General features: G+C 39.0%; 1 non-coding gene across 1 annotated transcript; it reads left to right on the top strand.

Annotated features, from left to right (window-relative positions):
* Window positions 1–2,160: 2,160 nt before the first annotated feature.
* On the top strand, window positions 2,161–2,267 carry LOC112739631 (small nucleolar RNA R71). The gene has a single exon (XR_003170562.1). It is a non-coding gene; the product is annotated as a small nucleolar RNA R71 (small nucleolar RNA).
* Window positions 2,268–12,905: the final 10,638 nt, after the last annotated feature.

Genomic DNA, 12,905 nt, shown 5'->3' with positions numbered 1-12,905 from the left:
GACGTTTTGCCTTTGTCATGGTGGTTGGTAATGCTTCAGATCTTCCCCTCTTGCAGTAGACCTATATCCATTGGCTTTATCAAGGATCTCCACATGTTCTAAGGAAAGAACTCTATTGATGGTGAAGACCTTAGGTAACTGAGATGGGATAGTGGGGAGATGAGGTGGAATATCTGGGAAGTAGGCTGAGATCACTTTATCCCCTGGAGAAAAGTCCTCTGTAGGGATTTTCTTGTTCCTCCACCTCCTTGGTACCTTCTTCTTTGTTCTTTTTGATGTTGCCTTACTCTTTGTGACCTCCTCTTCCAAATAGGTTTTGTTGCTGGTCTCATATAGCTCTGGTGGTTTAGGTTCCTCCTGATTTTCTTTGACCTGTGACAGCTACTGATTGCCTTATTCCTCAACTAAGGAGATTCCCAGATGTGCTGATTGTGCTTCAGTGCTTGCTTCTTCCTTCAGTATCTTACTGTGATCTTTGCTTGGTTCTTTGTTCTCTTGATCTGTTTCTTGTGAAAGGTTGAAAATATTGAAGGTGAGTTATTCGTCATGGATCCTCAAAATTAGCTCCCTTCGCTCCACATCTATAAGTGCTCGGGCTGTAGCTAGGAATGGTCTTTCCAATATGATTGGATGGAGGTGACTCTCTTTCATGTCTAAGATGACAAAGTCTGTGGGCAGGAAGTATTTTCCAACCTTCACCAGCACATTTTCAACTACTCCCACTGCTTGTTTTTGAGTTTTGTCAGCCAACCTGATGATTACATCTGTGGGCATTATCTCATTGATCTGCAGCCTCTTTATAAGGGATAAAGGCATTAAGTTGATGCTTGCTCCCAGATCACAGAGTCCTTTATCAAACATTGTTTCTCCTATGGAACAGGAGATGTAAAAACTCCCTGGGTCCTTCCTTTTTTTAGGCAACTCTGGTTGAATGAGAGCACTGCACTCCTTGTTCATCACTATGGTTTGTCCTCCCTTAAGTGAGCTTTTTCTGGTCAGCAGCTCCTTCATATACTTGATGTATGAGGGCATTTGTTGGAGGGCCTTGATAAATGGTATGTTTACATGGAGAGATGCAAATATGTCAAGGAACCTTGAGTATATTCTCTTCTCCACACAGCCATTTAGTAATTGGGGAAAGGGTGCATAGAGTCTCAGCAGCTCCTTCTATGTTAACTCTTTCTGTGTAATTGTGGTTTCTTGATGATTCTCCCCCTGCTTTCCTGCTGAAGTGTCTTTAGGTTGTTCTGATGGGTTGTTTAGCTCTTCCTCAGTCTCCTTATCACTTATAGTCACCATCTTGCAATCTTCCCATCTGACTTTCTTTGCTTCAAATCTTGGATTTTTCTCTGTGTCACTTGGGAACCCATCAGTAGGTTTGGGAATCTTCTCAGATAAGTATCCCACTTGAAATTCCAGCCTCTTGATGGTGTCTCCCTGGTTCTTGATATTCGCTTGCACCTCCTCTTTGAACACCTTGTTATCTTGAATCTCTTTGCTTATGCCTTCAAGTAGAGTCTCGATTCTAGAGAGTCTATCTTCAGATGATGGTGAGTTGAGAGTGGATGGGTGAGTTGGGTTATTTTGGTTTTGGTATGGATGTGGAGAGGTGTTGTTAGGGTGGTGTTGATATGATCTCTGTGTGGAATGTTGGTGAGATGCATGGTTGTTGGGGTTGTGACGTCTCTGATCTTGGCTTTGATCTTGTTGATTTCCCCATCCAAAGTTTGGGTGATTCCTCCATCCAGGGTTGTAGGTCTTGGAGTATGGGTCATGGTTCTGCCTGGGTGAGTTTCCAATGTAGTTGGCTTGTTCTTGCTCATCCTCTGCCTCTGCATTCACTCCCTCTTGGGTTGCTGATGAGGTGGTGAGTGCTGCTACTTGGTTTCTCTCCATCTTCTTGGTGAGGTCAGCCAGCTGCTTGGTGATAAGTTTGTTTTGGGCCAGCAGTGCATCCACATTGTTTAGCTCCATCACTCCTCTAGTATTGCCTCTTTCAGAAGCATAGAAATAGTCTTTCTCTGCTACAGTCTCAATGACATCTATGGCTTCTTCAATGGTCTTCTTCTTGTTCAGAGATCCCCTGATGAGTGGTCTACTGCCTTCTTTAATTCATAAGAAAGACCTTCATAGAAAATGTGTAGCTGCACCCATTCATTGAACATATCTGGTGGGCACCTTCTTGTCAGGTCCTTGAACCTCTCCCATGCTTCGTATAGAGTCTCACCATCTTGCTGCCTGAATGTTTGTACCTCAGCTCTCAACCTGTTGATCCGTTGAGGAGGATAAAATCTTGCCAGGAATTTGTTCACCACATCTTCCCAGGTTGCTAAACTCTCCTTTGGGAAGGACTCTAGCCATTTGGATGCCTTGTCCTTGAGTGAGAAGGGAAACAGAAGTAGTCTATAGGTGTCAGGATGAACACCATTGGACTTCACAGTATCGCATATCCTCAAGAAGGTGGTTAGATGTTGATTGGGGTCTTCTTGGATGCCTCCTCCGAATGAACAATTGTTCTGAACAAGGGTGATGAGCTGTGGCTTTAGTTCAAAGTTGTTGGCATGTATGGTTGGCCTTTGGATACTACTCCTACAGTTTCCTGGGTTTGGGTTGATGTAAGAGCCTAGAACTCTTCTCTCTTGCCCAGCATGATTTGCTAGACCTTCTCTGCCATGGTTGTGAGCCTCTTCTTCATGATGGTTCTCCATATTCTCCTCCATGTCTGGTTCAAAGTACTCTTCCTCTTCCTCAGCACCCACTACTCTCTTTCCTCTTGCTTCCCTCCTTAATCTAAGGAAGGTCCTCTCTGGTTCAGAATCAAAGGAAGTTGAAGCCCCACTTCTTCTCCTTGTCATACACCCAATAAGGCACAAGCAAGGAAACGTATGCAGAAAGTGTTTCTTGTTAGAAATGCTGTTAGTGTGAGTGATGCAATATATCAAACAGTTAGTGTGTTAGTGAACTGAATGGTAAATAACGAAGAAAATGGGTAAGGGAAAGGGAAGATAATAACTGAACAGAAAGTAAATTACTCAAATGAACTTAAATCAAAGAAAAGAAAAATGCTCAGTCTAGTTATCCTCCAATTTAATCATTGTTGATACAAAATCAATCCCCGGCAATGGCGCCATAAACTTGATAGCACGGAAACTTGTCTCTCAACAATTTTTCCTTCGGCAAGTATACCGAATTGTCGTCAAGTAAAAACTCACAATAGAGTGAGGTCGAATCCCACAGGGATTGATTGGTCAAGCAACTTTTAATTAGAGGAATGTTCTAGTTGAGCGAATCAGAATTTAATTTGAGATTTTCAGAAAATTAAATGGCGGGAAAGTAAATAGCAGAAAATGTAAATTGCTGGAAATAAAGAGCTGAATGTAAATGGAGGAAAGTAAATTGCAGAATCTTAAATGGGAATGGGGAAGATGCTCATAAAAGTAAATTGCAGAAATTAAAGAGAATGGGTAAGATCAGAAATGGGGAATTCATTGGGCTTAGGAGGTGTTGCATTCTCCGGATCAAATTCATTTTCATCTCTTCCTCAATCAATGCGTTCATTGATCTCCTTGGCAATCTTAAGTGATCGAATTACAATTCCTTGTAATTCAATCTCTCAATTCTTGATCAATAGCCAATTCCTTGGTCAATTGCTCATGAGAAGAGATGAAGTATGGTCACTGATTATACCACATGCATTCCCAAATCAAGTGTTGGTAGAATTATAGTCACCATATCCATCCAACCCCAATTTGGTCCAACATGAGAAAGCATTTCTAGCATGATCTCTTCATTCCTCTTCCAAAGTTCAGAAGAGATCCAAGTATGAATAGCTTCTTTTCCAAGATAACTACCCAATTGGATGAAGATTGAAAGCTTTCTAGTAAAATCAAGAGAAAAGATAGAAGAAGAATAATGAAAACTAATATTGATCCATCAAATTACAACAGAGCTCCCTAACCCAATGAAAGGGGTTTAGTTGTTCATAGCTCTGAAAATCGAAAACAAAGATGGAAAATACATTATGAAAAGTAAACTAGAAGTGCAGAGAAAGTAAAATATTACAGAGAATAGTTCTCAAAATTGCTCACTCTCCAAAGCTACTTTCTAATTCAAAACTACCCTTATATATACTACTCTTCTGATCTTCTAGTTGGTTCTTCAAGTCTTGGATATGGGCCTTTGGATCTTGAGTTTGAAGCCGTTATCCTCTTCAGTGGGCTTAGCTTTACTTGCAGAGAGAAAGTGTGAAGTAGGCAGGGTGTTTAGCTTAGGACGTTAGTGGCGTTAACATTAAGTGAGAGTGTGGGTTCGAGAACGTTAGTGACAATCACCTTTTTTGCTAACGTTCCTAACCCAGGGATGATCCACGTTAACTTCAACGTTAGTGGCACCAACGTGACCACTAACGTTGCCTCTTGGTCCTTCGCACACGTTATTGGGACTCACCTTTTCCAATAACGTTGAGAGTCCTCCCTTCCCCCTACGTTAGAGTCGTGGCTCTTAACGTAGGCTTGCCAATCCTTTGAGAACGTTAGTGACACTTACCTTTGTCACTAACGTTCCAAGATGCCCCTACTTCCCACGTTAAAGTCCACGTTAACTAGGTTAACGTGGCATCTAATGTGGTGTTGATAGCCATCTCCAACGTTAGTGACAAAGGTGAGTGTCACTAACGTTGGCTCATCATCTCCCTTATCCACGTTAGCTTCCGCGTTAACTGAGTTAGCGTTGGAGCTAACGTTGCTCATAGTGGCTTGTGGTGGTACATCCCAACGTTAGTGACAAAGGTAAATGTCACTAACGTGGGCGATCACTTGCTTTCTCCACGTTAGCTTCCACGTTAACTAAGTTAACGTAGCAACTAACGTGGCGTATTGTGGCTTGGCCAACGTTAGTGACAAAGGTGAGTGTCACTAACGTTGGCTTCTCTTTTGCTTCCCAACGTTAGAGTCCACGTTAACTGAGTTAACGTGGCTCTTAACGTGGCCACTTATGAGCTTGGTCCAACGTTAGTGACAAAGGTGAGTGTCACTAACGTTGGCTCCACTTTCTTTCTTCCACATTAGAGTTCACGTTAACTTAGTTAACGTGACTCTTAACGTGGGCTATGATGGCTTCGAGGACCTTATTGGTGATTACTTTTCTCATTAACGTTGCAAGCTAGCTCCCATTCCACGTTAGTGGTCACGTTAATTAGACTAACTTGGCTGCTAACGTGGTTCTTTCTTGCTTCCTTTGTCCTGAAATCAAGCAATAAAGTGCATCAAAGTTCTAATCCACATCATGAGACATGCATCATCCAATTTGTCATCTAATTCATGCAAAATTCCCATGAAATCATGTAAAGTGCACAATGTATGCTTAAATCAAGATGTAAGTGAAATTCCACCCAAAACTTGCTTATTTCCTAAGAAAATGCATGAAACTACCCTAAAACAGTAAACAAAAGGTCAGTGAAATTGGCCAAAATGCCCTGGCATCACATACAAGTATTGGAAAGCTAGTATGATTCATTGTTGCTCAATTGCATTAGATTTTATTTAATTGAAGTTTTCATCTAGGACGATTTATGAAATTTTTAAAATCCTGAAAACCTTGAAAAAGCAAATGCAATTAAGGCAAGAAAAGAAAAAGGGAAAGAATGAAAAAGCTGAAGGCTCTGAGTACCAATGACAATTCAATTGTTAGGTACTTGTGGTGTCTATGTATCAGGTAAAAAGCTTGAAAAAAAAAATACTTAGAGTCAAGGCTAGGCTCAAGTGCAAAAGCACTCCCTCAAAGCTCAAGGCTCTGAGCATAAGGGATTAGAGAATAAAGAAAAGAAACAAATGAGCTTAAAAAAGTCCTCTAATTAAATGCCTGTGGTGCTTATGTATCAAGTAGTAATACTTGAAAATAAAGCATTTAGAGTCGTAGCTTTGTTATTAACTAATGGGGCGAATTACCCAAAAGGAGAAGCTAATAAGAGAAAAAGCTTGTTTCAAGGAAGAAATATATGGAAAAGATTTCATAAAATGAGCTAGATAGAAGCATCAATCATTTACATTTCTTTTGTGATTGTGGCGTGCATAGAAAACTAGCCAATCATGAACATTGAGTTGCTATTCTTCTTACCTTGGATTGTCAAAATTTACTGCATGATTCTTTTCTTGCTTGGGGATAAACAAGGTTTAAGTTTGGTGTTGTGATGACATGTCATCTTGTGCAAGTTTTCTATGCTTTTTCATACAAGAAATTGATGATTAATGCTTAAATATTGAGTATTTTAGTGCTTAAATAGTATATTACTTTGATCTTTTGATTTTACAAACTTTGTAGGAAATAAGTGGAAAAAGAAGAAAAAAGCACAAATTAAGCTCAAAAAGAAGAAAAGAACAATTTTTGGCTACACTTTGAAGTCTGAGCACACTTTTGGAATCTTAAGCAACGCTTTTAAAAGCGTGGCCCGTGACCCATGAAGCCTTGGCATTAGTAACGTGATGCATTAATGCCTTATGCATGCATGATCATGAATTAATAATTAAAGCATGCATGCATGAAACTTTTATTATTAATGCCAAATGGGCAATGAATGAATCATACGTTTATTAAGCAATGCATTGGCATTACTAATTAATGTAATAAAGCCAATGAAAGCGTGCATGTAATATTATTAATGCCATCAATTCAGGAAGCATGCGTTAATATAATGCAAGGAGTTAATAATATTTATGCATGCAATGAGCCATTTAATTTGCTAGCATGGGGTCATAAATTAAACCAAAAGGAAGCTTAGCGTAAAAATATAAAGCAAGGAGCACTGCGTTTCTTCAAGAATGCTCCACAAGAGAGCGCTATGCTCTCCCTTTAAAGAGCGCTACACTCTTCCTTTAGAGAGCACTTGTGATGGAAAAAAATCAGCAGGGACGCGTGGGGGTACATCACGCGTACGCATGGATGTGATCAGTGCTCAATTGCCAAGAGAACGCTAAGTTAACTAAGTGAGCGTTTTCGTGCCAATTTGAATTTGGAATTGAAGATCTGCAACCGATGCGCATGCGGTAACGATGCGCATGCGTCGATGAAGCATCTATGAAGAACCACGCGTACGCATGCATGACGCGTACGCGTGGATGTGCAAAAACGTAAAAGCACGCGCACGCATAGAGGATGCGTATGCGTGGGTGTAAAAGTGTTCCCCTCTCTTCATGAACACAACGCTCTCCTGGAAGTGCAACTCTGGCTCAATTAATCTGATTCAAAGCCCATTAAAAATTCAAAGCAAGTAGAGCCCATTGACATCACTCAGAGGCACAAGACACAGTTAGAATAGGAATTTCATTTATTTGTAATTTGTTTGCAATTTCATGTTCATTTTGTAAAGCCTATATAAAGGCATCAGTTTTATTTCATAAAAAAAGAGCTCGGACAATAGGCTGCATTAGTAGTAGGTGATGAACGAGGTTTGCCGTGTCGGTCTAGAATTTCTTCTTATAGAAGGAATAACTTCGTTGTTAGCATAGTTCCAAACCAACAAACAATTCCCACATCAAAAATTTGGTTGTGTCACAATTAACAAACCCCAAATGAAAATTAACCGGAGTATTTGGACTCCGGGTCGTCTCACGAAGAGTTGCAATGAAGTGTTTAATTATTGGCTATGAAAATGCAAAAAGGGGGGGGTTGATTTGATATTTGACAAGAAAACATAAATGACAAGAAAGTAAAACAACAAGAACTAATAAAAGAAATAGTAATAACTCTTGGCTAGACATAGGTAATTGAGATCACTATCCTTGTCTACATACCAAATATTGATAATTATGAGAGGCCAACCCATTAAGTCTACTTCCAAAGCCTTAAGTACGTAATATCTACTCCTAGGCTTGAAGTACATCAAATAGGCTTGATCACATCCACCCATAAGTCCTAACCTATCTACTAATTAGCTTAGTAGTGGGTTAGCGTCAATGAGCTTCAAATTGATCACACAGGGTTCTCAAATCACCAATTCAATGAGACCCAATGACTCAAGGTCACTCAATTCCCTTAGCCTAGGCCAAGAGCAAAGAAAACAACTCAAAAACTAGAGGAAGCATTTTAACAAACACCTAGAGTGCAAGAAAAGTAAACATCACAAAATGCAAGAATTAAAAGAGATCCAACTATACTTGGAAGGCATAAAAGCAAGGCATAGTAAATTTGTGACAAGAGTAAAAGCTAACAACAATTGAATGTAAGAAATCAATAACAACAATCAAAGGAAACAAGATCTAAATGAATTACTTCAAATTACACTAAAAGAAATTAGGATGAGCAAAAGTAGATCCACAAACAAAGTAGAAGAGAGTAATAACAACAATGGAAGAATGATAAATGTAACAATAAGGAATTAAGAAGAAAGAGAAGAAGAAAACATGAATTAAAACCTAGATCTAAGAACTAAACCTAATCCTAATCCTAATTCTAGAGAGAAGAGAGAGCTTCTCTCTCTAGAAACTAAGCTTAAGAATAATGAAACTAGACTATGACTAAGTGTGTTGACTCCCCTTCAATCCTTGGCTGAAATAGCATCAGAAATGAGTTGGGTTGGGCCCAAAGTGCTTCAGAATTCGCTGGGGGCGAATTCACTTTAATGGGCCACGGCAGCATCGGCGTGCGCGTGCAAAGTGCGCGTGCGCGCCCCTCAGCGCGAAGTAACATATAGCAAATTTTATATCATTTTGAAGCCCCAGATGTTAGCTTTCCAACACAACTAGAACCGCCTCATTTGGACCTCTGTAGCTCAAGTTATGGTCGATTGAGTGCGAAGAGGTCGGGCTTGACAGCTTTCCGGTTCCTTCATTTCTTCATTTGTTCTCCCGCTTGCATGCTTTTCTCCTCACTTCTTCCATCCAATACTTGCCCTATGAACCTAAAATCACTTAACAAATACATCAAGACATCGAATGGAATTAAAGTGAATTAAAATTACCAATTTTAGGGCCTAAAAAGCATGTTTTCACATTTAAGCACAATTCAAGGGAGAATTACAAAACCATGCTATTTTTATTGAATAAATGTGAGAAAAGGTGATAAAATCCCCCAAAATAAGTACAAGATAAACCACAAAATCGGGGTTTATCAGTAGGCAGCAGTAGGAGTAAGAGTACGAGTAGAATAGAAAGCTCTTCTACCTTTCTGCATTTTTTTACATTTCATTATTGAATTCAATTCAGTTTTATGCAATTTCCATTTCATACACTTATCTGTTGTAATTTCTCTTCTGCAACTTTATATTTGAGTTTGCTTGAGCTGAGTTTAATTTCTATGCAATTTAAATTCCCTGCATCTTTGTCTCTCTGCCAATTTACTTTCATGTAATTTTGATCTTCTGCAATTGTCCTGAGTTCTGATTTACAACTCCTTTAATTTTCCTGCACCCAATTCCCTTTACATTTGATGCAATTTACTTTTCTTGCCATTTAAGTTTCTGCCATTTACATTCTGCACTTTAAATTCCTTGCAATTTACATTCTACTACTCAAATTTCACTCAATTCATCACTGTTAGCTTAACTAGACTAATCACCTCACTAAAGTTGCTTGATCCATCAATCCCTGTGGGATCGATCTCACTTCTGTGAGTTTTACTACTTGATGCAACCCGGTATACTTTCCGGTGAGTTTGTGTGGAATCGATTTTCCCTCATCAAGTTTTTGGCGCCGTGGCCGGGGATTGATATAGATCGACAATGATTAAGTGGGTGATAAATCTAGATTAAGTATTTTCTTTGTTTTTGTTTTTTTAATTTTCTGTTTCAGGTTGATACCAAGGTGTTTGAGTTATTTATTCACTAAGAAATTCTCATCTGTGACATGAATTTTGATTTTCATTGGTGATTGTGTTTTAAAAAATTCAAATGGAGTTCAACTCATCTTTTGATCAAACAAATTTCATGGGATATTACCCACCATCACAATATGATTCAAGTCATTATCCTAATGGTGGATGGGAATATCACCAAGAAATCACAAATTCTGAGCAACCCAATCAATGGAGATATGCTTCAGAGCCACAAGATGAGCAAGACAATTCCATGGGATACTACTCAACACCACAAAATAATTCATGTCATTTTGCTAATGGTGGATGAGAGTATCAACAAGGAATGAAAGAGTATGAACAATTAAGTGAAATGAGCTACCTCCCAGAGCCACAAAGAAACCCATATTGTTATGATACTTACTTAAATTATGGTCGGGAAGGGAATTTCAATGATACATATTCTATTCATCAAGAGACATCATCACTCGATTATGCTTTCAATACTTTCATGCAAGATTGCTCCCCAGAACCACAAAATGACCCATACTATAAGGAATTCAACAATTATTCAAGTTGTGGGTGGGAGGATCAACACCAGAGAGCATTTGACAGTTCATATTCCACTTATTAAGAGCCATCATCACTTGAGCAGACCTTTAATTCATTTATGCAAAATTGTCTACGCTCACCTCCCAGTTTTTCGTTTGAAAATTCTTCATTACTTGATTATGCCTCAACACAAAGTTTCCTCCAAGATCCATACAACTCATTTCACCAACCACAAAATTCATTCCACAATTCAAAAAATTCACTCCATACCCCTCAAAACAACTTCACCACAACACATCCATGTTCACAAAATTACTCTCAACTTTCATCTCTTGAGCTAGCAGAGGATCTCCTTCAAAAGTCCAGAGAATTATTGGAAAGACAAGAACAATCCTGGAAAAGGCAAGAAATCCTCTTCAAGAAGATGGATGGCCACTTAGAGTAAATAAGGAGAAACTTAGAACTATCAAACATCGAGGATGAAGACCAATTTGTGGGTGAGAAAGTTGAAGGACAAGAAAAAGAGGTCCCTAAGTCAAGTGAAATTTCAATGAAGAATGAGGTTGTGGAGGTATTTGAACCTGAGATTCGATATCTACAAAAGCTACTTGAGGTGACAGAGGAACTTGAAGACTCACCCCCAAAGGATTTAATGGAAGATCATGAAAAAGAAAGTGAAGAAGACAAGCAAGGAAGTCCATACTCAAGTGAGGCAGAAAGTTGCATAGGGGAAGGGCTCATGGAACTATCAAATCAAGAAGATCTTGATGAAGAGAACACTCCAACAATCACACAACCACTAAGTCTTGATATCCGAGAAGTGAAGGCAACCAACAACAACACCGAGAAGAGGATTGTGACCAAGCAACAATTAATCATATCCATGAAGAAGAAAAGGTCAACTACAAGAAATCCAACCCCTGAACCACCAGCAAGCAAGTTCAATCAAGCCATTTACAAAAGGAAGTTTGCTGAGAGGAGACCAAGAAAGGGGACACTGACTGGTTCTTCTCTCCCCTTGAGGTCGTTCCTCTTAACAAACTGGAAGAAGAGGAAGAAAGTTGAGAACAACATGTCAAGCTAATGACACTAAAAGAGCGCTTGTTGGGAGGCAATCCAACCTTAGGTAACATTTTATTTCTCTGCTTTGTTTATTTTATCTCTTTGCTTTGTTTAATTTCAATAAATTGGCATATGATTATATTCTAAGTTTGGTGTTGCCCTGCAACAATCTGTTTTCAATCTTTATGGATGATTGCATCAATTCTAAATTGAAAGTGTCACACTAAGTTTCTAAGTTTGGTGTGCCACTTAATTTTCTATGCAATAAATCTAGCAACACCACTTGTCTGCATAATCATAATGCCTTTACAGTGTTATCTTTCTTTTGTTTTGACACTTTATTATTCTCTTTGTTTTTAGTCATTTCGTTGTTTTTAATGCTTTCTTTTATTTTGCTCCTTAAAATATTTTTGTTAAGACCTCACCAAGAAATCCTCATTCATGATAGATTCTTCGCTTGGTGATTGTATTTAACACATAACAATTTCATTTGCTTAGTTTTATTTCAAATAAATTGACATGTGATTGCATTCTAAGTTTGGTGTTGCTATGTGGTGCACGAATTGTAAATCACACTTTTCACAACTCGTACCACTAACCAGCAAGTGCACTTGGTCGTCCAAGTAATACCTTACGTGAGTAAGGGTCGAATCCCACGGAGATTGTTGGTTTGAAGCAATCTATGGTTATCTTGTAAATCTTAGTCAGGAAATCAATTATAATTATCAGTATGAATTTCGAAGAATAAAAGAGCATGGATTAAATACTTGTTCTGCAGTAATGGAGAATATGTTGGAGTTTTGGAGATGCTTTGTCTTCTGAATCTCTGCTTTCTCCCTGTCTTCTTCTTCACGCACGCAAGGTTCTTCCTATGGCAAGCTGTGTGTTGGTGGATCACCGTTGTCAATGGCTACCATCCGTCCTCTCAGTGAAAAAGGTCCAGGTGCGCTGTCACCACACGGCTAATCATCTGTCGGTTCCCACTCATGCTGGAATAGGATCCATTGATCCTTTTGCGTCTGTCACTATGCCCAGCCCTTGTGAGTTTGAAGCTCGTCAAAGTCATTCAATCCCTGAATCCTACTCGGAATACCACAGACAAGGTTTAGACTTTTCGGATTCTCATGAATGCTGCCAATGGATTCTAGCTTATACCACGAAGATTCTGATTAAGGAATCCAAGAGATGTTCATTAAATCGAAGGTAGAACGGAGGTAGTTTTCTGGCACACGTTCATAGATTGAGGATGATGATGAGTGTCACGGATCATCACATCCATCATATTGAAGTGCGAATAAACATCTTAGATAGAAACAAGCGTGTTTGAATAGAAAATAGAAATAGTTGCATTAATTCATCGAAACACAGCAGAGCTCCTCACCCCCAACAATGGAGTTTAGAGACTCATGCCATCAAAGAGTACAAATTTCAGATCTAAAATGTCATGAGATACCAAATAAATCTCTAAAAGTTGTTTAAATACTAAACTAGTAACCTAGGTTTACAGA

The sequence above is a fragment of the Arachis hypogaea genome, chromosome 13 (assembly GCF_003086295.3).
Source record: "Arachis hypogaea cultivar Tifrunner chromosome 13, arahy.Tifrunner.gnm2.J5K5, whole genome shotgun sequence".
NCBI classification, from domain to species: Eukaryota; Viridiplantae; Streptophyta; class Magnoliopsida; order Fabales; family Fabaceae; genus Arachis; species Arachis hypogaea.
Note: the sequence above shows the minus strand (reverse complement) of the source record. Positions and strands in the feature narration are given on the sequence as shown.